Source organism: Schistocerca gregaria, unplaced genomic scaffold (assembly GCF_023897955.1).
Source record: "Schistocerca gregaria isolate iqSchGreg1 unplaced genomic scaffold, iqSchGreg1.2 ptg000623l, whole genome shotgun sequence".
Classification (NCBI taxonomy): domain Eukaryota; kingdom Metazoa; phylum Arthropoda; class Insecta; order Orthoptera; family Acrididae; genus Schistocerca; species Schistocerca gregaria.
In genome coordinates this window covers 717,501-727,500 of record NW_026062011.1, presented here as the reverse complement: position 1 = coordinate 727,500, position 10,000 = coordinate 717,501, and the positions used below count along the sequence as shown (strand labels likewise).

Below are 10,000 nucleotides of genomic sequence, written 5' to 3'. Positions count from 1 at the left end.
TCTGGTCGGGACTCTGTTTGCATGTATTAGCTCTAGAATTACCACAGTTATCCAAGTAACGTGGGTACGATCTAAGGAACCATAACTGATTTAATGAGCCATTCGCGGTTTCACCTTAATGCGGCTTGTACTGAGACATGCATGGCTTAATCTTTGAGACAAGCATATGACTACTGGCAGGATCAACCAGGGAGCTGCGTCAACGAGAGCTGAGCAGCCGGCCGCCCGGGAGTGTGTCCCGAGGGCCCGCGCGAACACGCAAGCGTCCGCTCAATTATTCTGCAAACAGGAGGAGGCTGAGCTCCCCTGCACGATACACCTCGAAACCCTCTCAGGTCCCGGCGGCGCGCAGCGCCGTCCTAAGTACTTGGTCGGGTTCGAGAGAGGCGCAATCGCCCGGAGATAGGCGAGTAGACGCTTTCAGTGCGAACACCCGTGCTCCCAACTGAGCTTGCCGCTGCCGACAGAGGCCCGGGAGCGTGCTGTCGTGGCATTGCCGGCGGGAAACAACACGCGCCACCTACGGTGACCGGCAGCTCCAACGCCAGCGCCACAGAAGGGCAAAGCCCCACTTGGGTGCAGAAGCGAACTCTCCCAGCACAGCGCACGCGCCAACACGTCCGCAGAGCTGCGATACAAACCACCTGCGAGAACCGCTGGGGGCGACCGAGCAGCAGACGGCGTCGCGACGCCGAGTGCCGGGCGGCGGCGCATCCTCAACGCACACAGTCCGCAATCGGACCAGCACACTGCAGATGTCCACCGCGCTTCGCACCGGGCTCGGCAGAACCCACTTTGGCCGCCTGGCGCCGCGCGCCGGGTGCGCCGGCGCGTAGCTGGGACGCCAGCCGGGCCCGTCGGCCGGCGCTACTGCCACTGGGCGCCCCCCACCAGCCGGCTGTAGTGCGTGCGCTCACGCAGCGCGCGGCCAGCACGCCGCGCGGCCCCCCCTCACCGGCCGGGGACTGTCCCACCAAGCCACAGCCTCGTATCGCTTCATACCCACATGGCCAACTCAGGTTCGGGGGCATGGCGGGTACCGCCGAAACAACCGGTTCACAGATGTACCGATCGTCGCTATCACCGATGCACCTGCAGCGCGAACAACCGCTCAACAACTGATTTCCAGTTCATTTGCGGATCTTTGGCAGCAAACGTATACGTCAATCAACATTTGCGAAATCTACGATTCTGGCATGCCTGCATGTTATGTGTCACGACACGCTACATCAGCCCATATACACACTACGGCACGTACACGAGAGAACACGTGGAAGATGGTCCGCGCACGTGTGCAATGTCCCTTGCGCGGTCGACTGTCAACCGGCCTCTGTAGCATGTCGCAGATGTGGAACGCGGTCCACCGTGGTATCATGTTGTGTGGGGCAATACGATTAAATAGGAAAACCCTCGTCGCTACATCAACAGACGGCTCACGCTGATTCCCGGCAGAGGGAGGGGGGGGGGGGGCCAACATGCAATACTTTCGTCCGTACCTACCACATGTCTCTACGGCGTACAACAGTGCAATCTCGCTGTAATGGGGAGACGAGACAAGTAGCATCGTGCACAACATATGGCCCTTATGATTCGCCATTGTAGGGCGCAGCCGGTGTACGGTCAAGCATGTGCCACATTATGTCACTCAGTACGTAACGACGGATGATCAGTGTGGGTTACGCGTACATCAGCGGACAGTCCACACAGGCCGTACCACAACGTACACTGACTGCATCGACAACCAAATGCAACTGAACAGCTGCAAGGCTCATTTCACAAACAAACGCCTGACCGACCAGCTTGGAAGGGCAGGAGGGGAGGGCGATATTCGTTCTGTAGCGTTACACCCTTCCAGTGGTTAGCGGGACTGTGTAGAAAGTACGCAACACTCGAAAGACATTTACGTGAGGGTACGCACCATGGCATCGAGAAATACACATGACACCAGAGGATCCAAGCAGTGAACTATGTTCAGAGGGTTGCTGTTAGGCAAAGCTACATTCCTGTGACGTTACATGTGACAGTTAAGGTGCAGTGTAAGTTAGGTTAAGGTGCAGTGTAAGTTAGGTTAAGGTGCAGTGTAAGTTAGGTTAAGGTGCAGTGTAAGTTAGGTTAAGGTGCAGTGTAAGTTAGGTTAAGGTGCAGTGTAAGTTAGGTTAAGGTGCAGTGTAACTTAGGTTAAGGTGCAGTGTAACTTAGGTTAAGGTGCAGTGTAACTTAGGTTAAGGTGCAGTGTAACTTAGGTTAAGGTGCAGTGTAACTTAGGTTAAGGTGCAGTGTAACTTAGGTTAAGGTGCAGTGTAACTTAGGTTAAGGTGCAGTGTAAGTTAGGTTAAGGTGCAGTGTAACTTAGGTTAAGGTGCAGTGTAACTTAGGTTAAGGTGCAGTGTAACTTAGGTTAAGGTGCAGTGTAAGTTAGGTTAAGGTGCAGTGTAACTTAGGTTAAGGTGCAGTGTAAGTTAGGTTAAGGTGCAGTGTAACTTAGGTTAAGGTGCAGTGTAACTTAGGTTAAGGTGCAGTGTAACTTAGGTTAAGGTGCAGTGTAAGTTAGGTTAAGGTGCAGTGTAACTTAGGTTAAGGTGCAGTGTAACTTAGGTTAAGGTGCAGTGTAACTTAGGTTAAGGTGCAGTGTAACTTAGGTTAAGGTGCAGCGTAACTTAGGTTAAGGTGCAGCGTAACTTAGGTTAAGGTGCAGCGTAACTTAGGTTAAGGTGCAGCGTAACTTAGGTTAAGGTGCAGCGTAACTTAGGTTAAGGTGCAGCGTAACTTAGGTTAAGGTGCAGCGTAACTTAGGTTAAGGTGCAGCGTAACTTAGGTTAAGGTGCAGCGTAACTTAGGTTAAGGTGCAGCGTAACTTAGGTTAGGGGCCAACGTGGGTTAGGTTAGGGGCCAACGTGGGTTAGGTTAGGGGCCAACGTGGGTTAGGTTAGGGGCCAACGTGGGTTAGGTTAGGGGCCAACGTGGGTTAGGTTAGGGGCCAACGTGGGTTAGGTTAGGGGCCAACGTGGGTTAGGTTAGGGGCCAACGTGGGTTAGGTTAGGGGCCAACGTGGGTTAGGTTAGGGGCCAACGTGGGTTAGGTTAGGGGCCAACGTGGGTTAGGTTAAGGGCCAACGTGGGTTAGGTTAAGGGCCAACGTGGGTTAGGTTAAGGGCCAACGTGGGTTAGGTTAAGGGCCAACGTGGGTTAGGTTAAGGGCCAACGTGGGTTAGGTTAAGGGCCAACGTGGGTTAGGTTAAGGGCCAACGTGGGTTAGGTTAAGGGCCAACGTGGGTTAGGTTAAGGGCCAACGTGGGTTAGGTTAAGGGCCAACGTGGGTTAGGTTAAGGGCCAACGTGGGTTAGGTTAAGGGCCAACGTGGGTTAGGTTAAGGGCCAACGTGGGTAAGGTTGCCAGAGATGTGTCAAATCAGGATGTACGTTTGGCTGGTGTCAGGTGGTGGGTTGGTTCGATGTCTTTACCAGGGGTGTGGCCAAAGGGTATTTTATTACTTGTACCTTTTGTGTTGTGGCGTGGCGTTGCGTCTTGTGTTGATACTGGGTGGACCACTGTGGGTGTTGCTGGCTGATTTGAGCTGCGTTGTTTGCGGGTGATGTGAGACATTGTGTCTTATTAGTGGACGTCACGTTCCTCTTGTCGTTCTTTGGATAGTGTCCTGTGGCAGCGAGGATAAAATGGATGTTGTTGAACGCTAGTGCTTTGGTGCTTTCGCTTTGTTACACACGGAGTGGACTGTGAGATAGGGTGACTGGGTCGAGTGCGGTTCACACTGTCCTCCCCAGTTTACAGTATGTATCATCTATGTATGTGGTCCTGCATCATTTACTAAGGAGGGACGTCAGACGACTGAAATATTAGTTATGTACTGATGTAAAGCAGAATGCTTACCTTCCACCAGTGGGCGAGTATCGACTCTGCCCCAGCGTTGCCACCGCAGGAAGCGGTGTCGGAAACACTACCCGCACACCGTCACCACTGTGCGGGGGCACGGACCCTCTATATCCTCAGCGGCGCACTCTTTGCCACCGGGCGTCACGTCTCGCGGCCCGCCGTCCAGAGCATGTATTGGGACAGTTTTTTTTTTTTTTTTTTTTTTTTTTTTTTTTTTTTTTTTACAGTTTATTGTTAACATACAAAGACCCACTATCTTGGTTACTAAAGTGGGTTGTTAATCTAAACAATACTACGTTGTTACAAGTAGTGTATTACATACTTAAAGATACATGCACATTTAGTAATTACATGCCGGCCTCTTAGCCGCTCCGGAATACCAGGAGCGTTGCCCGTCCCTAACCACGAGGAGGTGGGCCGGGCTCTACTAGCTAGGAAACCACTACTGTGTTATCTACATTTTTTCTACCCTCCACCACCCTTTATTTACACTTAATGTACATAAAATTCTACTTCTACAACTACTACAAAATTACAAAACAAACTTGCGCTTCTGCGCCAAAAAGACAAACAAAATTATTTACAATACAATTAAAACACAGAAAGAACTGAATACAATTACTCTACTTTTATATATTAGGGTATTAGTATCTAGTTGTGCTTTTGTACTTATCGGGTTTTGTTTGGATCTGCAGAAGGCATACAATCCTAGGAACCACCCTTAGGGCATCTCACGCGTCTATGTTTCCATAGACCGCAGAGCCCTCTGTCATCTTCCTTCTTGCCCTCTTACAGTTCCCAAAACTTAGTGCGGCGCCAGTGGGGCGGACAGGCGCCATGCGAGCGGAGATCCAGAAGGCATGGCCACCCTCCATTCCACCACTGACAGATGGATGTATGGTATTTGTCACTTCTTTCGCCGCTCAATGCTCCTCAACCTTGTTGAGGAGTACGGCTTTTCCCTGGTTTAATGTTGGTAGTTCTCCTCGAATATTAATTTTGCAAATTGTGACACTTGGTCAACTAGACATTGTAAAGTGTTATATTTCTCAGGGTTTCTCAAAATGTTCCTGACTGTTTGGTCTTGAATTTCAAGCCTTAGCTCTGAGGCGACTGGATCAAAGTCGGGACATTCAAACACTACGTGCTCGGGCGTCCCCACAGGGGCGCCACAAACGCACTCAGGTGTCGGACGACTTCCAATCCGATGGAGATACACAGGATATGGGCCGTGTCCTGTTAGAAAGTGTACAATGCCTTGAGAGGGGACGAAGTGTTTCATACGTATTCTTTCCTGAATACTTGGAAGGAGGTCATAGACACGCCTTCCTGTATCGGATGTATCCCATTGTTGTTGCCAGAGATTGATCGTTTTTTGTTTAATTTCTTTAACATTATTGAGGTGTTCACCCATTATTAATGTAACTTGTTGGTGTTTTCGTTTGGAAAGCCAGTACATTGCAGCCTGCTGTCTAATTAACAGATCTAAAGGGCAGAGTCCCATAATTAGACACAGTGCATCTGTTGGTGTTGTACCAAATGCGCCTACACACCTTAGTATTACATTACGCTGTATCCTTCTTACCATAGTGGCAGGCTTGACCTGAGTGAGTTTGTGGGCCCAGGCACTGGAGCCGTATCCCACAATTGGTACCAAGACACAGTTATTATACATTTTTGTTGCAATCGGAGGGAGATGGAAACGCCGTTGGGCTATACTTATTAATTTGTTTAATACTGCCAAGGCCTTGGAGGCAACGTGATTTATATGTGGAATGTAGCTCCAGGCTTCGTCTATGAAGACGCCCAAGTACTTTGCAGCGCGTGTTCTTGCGACTATACGGTTGTTTAATCTTATGATTGGGTCCCTGGCTAGTCTGCCTTTCAGCAAGATGAAACTTGATTTATGAGGCGCGATTTCCAGTTTTGAACTTTGACACCATTGTATCAGTGTTTCGGATACATGGGCCGCTCTTGTCTCAATCTCGGCACGGCTGTCACCCTCAACAAGAACGAGGAGGTCGTCTGCATACGCCACGACTCCTAATGTCATGTTGTTCCTTTCTAGTGTGTTCAGTAATGGGTCCATATTCACGTCCCAGAACAAAGGGCCGCACACAGATCCCTGTGGACAGCCCTTTGAGATGTTCTTAGACACCACGACACCAGGAGCCGTGATTCTGGCGACTCTATTTCTGCAGTAGTCCTTCAGACAACCATATAGCGCCGCCGGGCACTCCAACTCTCGAAGTCGAGAGAAGAGCGCCGGCCACCACAGATTGTCGAAGGCACCCGAAATATCCACCATAACTCCGAGGACGTACTTCCGCGTGGATGAGTGTACAATACTTACGACTTTGTTGATAGCATCAGAAGTTGACTTTCGAGCTCGGAATCCGTATTGCGAGTCACTCATTCCACGTAGGACTCTATGACTAGACAGTCTAGAGACCAGCAGCTTCTCAAACGTCTTTCCCAAGACGTCCAGGAGACAAATCGGACGGTAGGATTTGGGCATCATTGGGTCCTTATCAGGAGCCTTTTTAATAATAATAACCTCTGCCGTCTTCCAGCAGGTTGGGAAGACCTGTGTTTCCATACATCTATTGTAGATTTTCGTGAGGCCCGGAGCCAGTTTGTTTGCAATACATTGCAGAACTTCTGCAGGAATTGCATCCGGCCCCGGGGCCTTGCGCTTTGCAAAGGAGCGAATAGCTGCCTTCACTTCCTCGATGGAGTAGGGGTACACCTGTATGTTGTTGTGGTAGTGTAACTGGTCTTGCCGTCTTATTTCCTGCTGCATCTCGGTGTCAGTGTCAGGTCGATCGTCTGGGAGGAGCACCCTCATTAGCTCCTCAGCGGTCTCTGACCAGTCCTGTGTCATTCTGTCTGCGTCGCCGACTCTTACAGTCGAGAGATGCATTGGTGAGTGAATTTTTTCCCTAACTATTTTGTATGGTGTACCCCATGGATCCAGAGTCAGGTGAGACTTTACAAAATCTTCCCAGCTCCGCTGGCGATGTTGTCGGAGAGTCTCCATGAAGAGCCATTTCCTTCTCCTATACTGGGCAAGATGGTAGTGCCGTTCCTCCTGGGTGAAGGACCTTTGATAGCTGCTTCGTGCTCTTCTCATAGACTGCCTGAGCCGGGTGAGCTCTGGAGTCCATGGAGAAGTCGCTTTTCGTATGAAGCGCCTTCGCGTTGGTATTGCCGCGGCCAAAGCCGCCCTGATTGAGACAATTAAGGCCCCTACGGCCTCCTCCACTTCAAAAGGACCGTCTCCCAGCTCCGGAGGATGAAATTCCGCCTCCAACAGGTCCCAGTCTGCTCTCCCGTAGTCGTACTGCATTGTCCACCCCTCTGGCACATGCTCCACTTGTGATGCTATCGTAAATTCAATAGCGTTATGATCACTGGTGGTAATGTTGTCATTGACCTGCCAATTTTGAATAGTATTCACAATGTTTGTTGTACAGAGCGTGACATCAATAAAGGACGCTGCCCCAGCTCTGCTCCTGTAGGTAGGAGGGTTGCCGGGGAGATTTACAACATTTAAATTATGTTCCATAATTATATCTTCCAGTGCCTGTCCTCTTTGATCTTGAACTTGGCTGTGCCATAGGGGGGATTTTGCGTTACTGTCCATTGCTATTATTATTGCTTTGCCTGCTAGGGCTCGCAATACTGTAGATAACTGCCCAAGATAAATATTGATTGGATCCCTGTATTGACAGTATATATTGATTATATACCAAAATGTATTATAAAAGTTTATCTCCACAACCGTTACATGGGAGGTGCAATACTGTGTCAAGACAGTGGTTTTAATTAACTTGTTGTAAATGACAATTGCTGACATGGGATTTGGACCCATTGATATTACCTGGGCAGTGACGGGAAAGCCTGTGACCTTGCCGGAGGCAGAGCTTGGCTCTTGAATTAGCATAACATCGATGTTCTTTTCTTCCGCTATCTTTCGGAGCTCCTGAGTTACGAGGGAGCTCCTCATAGCATTTATTTGCAGGACTTTTATCTTAGTCCGGATGTCTGGTGTAGAAATGGCTATCAGGCCATACCTGGGCAGGATCAAAACCAATCCTGCCGTGCATCTTGACCATGTTTTTATAGGTCTTGTCAATATCAAACTCCCGACCCCGTCTGATATATAATTTTGACACTAAGTCTTGTAATTTTTCGAAGTCTGTGGGAATATTTAACGCGGCAAGATGAATACAGTCTGCCTCCTCCAGTGCCGGGAATGTGACCTTCTCTCCGCGAGGATGCCCGACCCTCACCAGCTGCCTCAGAGCCGCGTTTAGGGCTGTGGGTTCCTCCAGTCTTGACAGTCTTAACGTTTCCTCACAAATGGTGTATGTGTCTCCTGGTGGACACTGAGTGTACATTTTTCCAACTTGAATTGTTTCAACATCCTCTTGCGTCATTTTTGGAGTCTGCTGGTGCTCTGCTGCAGAGACTGGCGCGGCAGCCGACGACGACTCCGCCCCCGAGGACGAGCGGGAACCCCCGCTCCCGGCGGATGAAGCCGCCCCGCCGGTCACCGCCACCTCCCGGAAGCCTAGATGACCCCTCCCTGTGGCCAGGAAACCCCCGACCTGACAGGAGAAATCCGTCGACTCCGGCCGCTCTGTCGGAACAGGAAGTGTGTAGGTCTCTCCCTCCTTGCGCGTGAGAAAGCCCCCACTCTGTGAAGAGGTAGACTCCAAGTTGGTCTGCTCGGTCGCCGGATCTCCTGGAGGACTCCTCCTAATGGCCAGGAAGGACCCAACCTGGCAGGAGAAGTCCCGCATCTCCGGTTGCACGTCTGGAACTAAGACAGAATAGACCTTCCACTCCTCCTCTCGCTCGTCGACCGCCGAGGGCAGAGATTCCTGTGATTCCTTGAGTTTCCGCCACCGACCTGCATCTCGCAACTGTTTGCTCGGTGATTTTCGAGTGACTCTATAGCGCGTTGCCATAGTCTGTCCTCTGTATGAGCCGCTGTATCATTATTTTATAGGTTGCACACTCCTTACCGGGAGTGTTGCAGGTGCGTTTCCGGTATTTACAAGGGATGCAGGTGGGCGTTTCTTTGTCGCACTTTGTTTTGTCATGCTTTTCGCTTCCACAATTCCCACATACTGGGTTTAGGAAGCTACAGTATTTTGCAACATGTCCGTAATCGTGACATTTGGTACATTTAGCAAGGGCAGTATAGTCCTTGACGGATATTGCATTATAGCCTACGTATAGTCTATTGGTTGTAATGATCTGTTTACGCAATTCCGGTGACACTTCAATGGCATGGTGCACAGTGTTTCTGTCACGAGGACCTGCCTTGAAGCGGACCTTGAATTGTTCTATGAATTCTTCGCGAGTCATTTTGTCCTCAAAATTCTGTGCGTAAACACAGTCAGCCACGTCGTCCTGGGTCATATATGATGGTACATCGTACATCATCATAAGTGGCCTTCGCTTTCTGGGCTTTTCGCATGTAAATGACTCCTGAATTTTAGTATTGTTCATTAGTTTGTCACTGTCCTCAGTAGAGGCCAGTTCGACTATCAATACGTTTTTTGTAGTCCTTATCTGATTTATTTTGATTTTATCTACTCTAGGGTTTATACTCTTTTCAAACTTGGCTTTTGCCGTTTTGACATCGTCCCCTTTCTTAGGCTTTATGAAGACTGTTGGGACTGCTTTCTGTACGTTCTGCTTTATCGTATCTTGCACCGTACGTTTTGTCGTGATTGGTGCTGCCGCAACTGCAGCATAAGACTTCTGGGGCTTTGCCGCCTCTTTTCTAAGGCGGTCATTTTCCGCCTTTATCTCTTCATATTGCCCCTCGAGCTTGGCATGCGCCAGAGCCCAGTTGGCAACTTCCTCTTTGATCACCCTGATTTGATCTGCGGTGATCTTTCCATGTTTAACGCTTCGGTCTAGAAGCCGAAGAAAATGGGCGTGTCGCTCCATGACGGAGACGTTTGATCTTGCATCGAATGGAGCGTCTTGCTCCAATAGCGCCGTATCACTCTCCACGTTTTCTGCCATCATTGATTGAATTGAAGAGTGATAAATTGGAGGCCCGTCTCTTACCCCGGACCGGCCTCTCT

The 10,000-nt window shown here is 49.9% G+C and overlaps 1 non-coding gene across 1 annotated transcript in view; it reads right to left on the bottom strand.

Moving 5' to 3' along the window:
- LOC126317230 (small subunit ribosomal RNA) overlaps positions 1-193 on the bottom strand; it is a 1,893-nt gene extending 1,700 nt beyond the window's left edge. The window contains exon 1 of the ribosomal RNA XR_007556505.1: positions 1-193. This exon is cut by the window's left edge and continues 1,700 nt beyond it. This is a non-coding gene — a ribosomal RNA (small subunit ribosomal RNA).
- Positions 194-10,000: the final 9,807 nt, after the last annotated feature.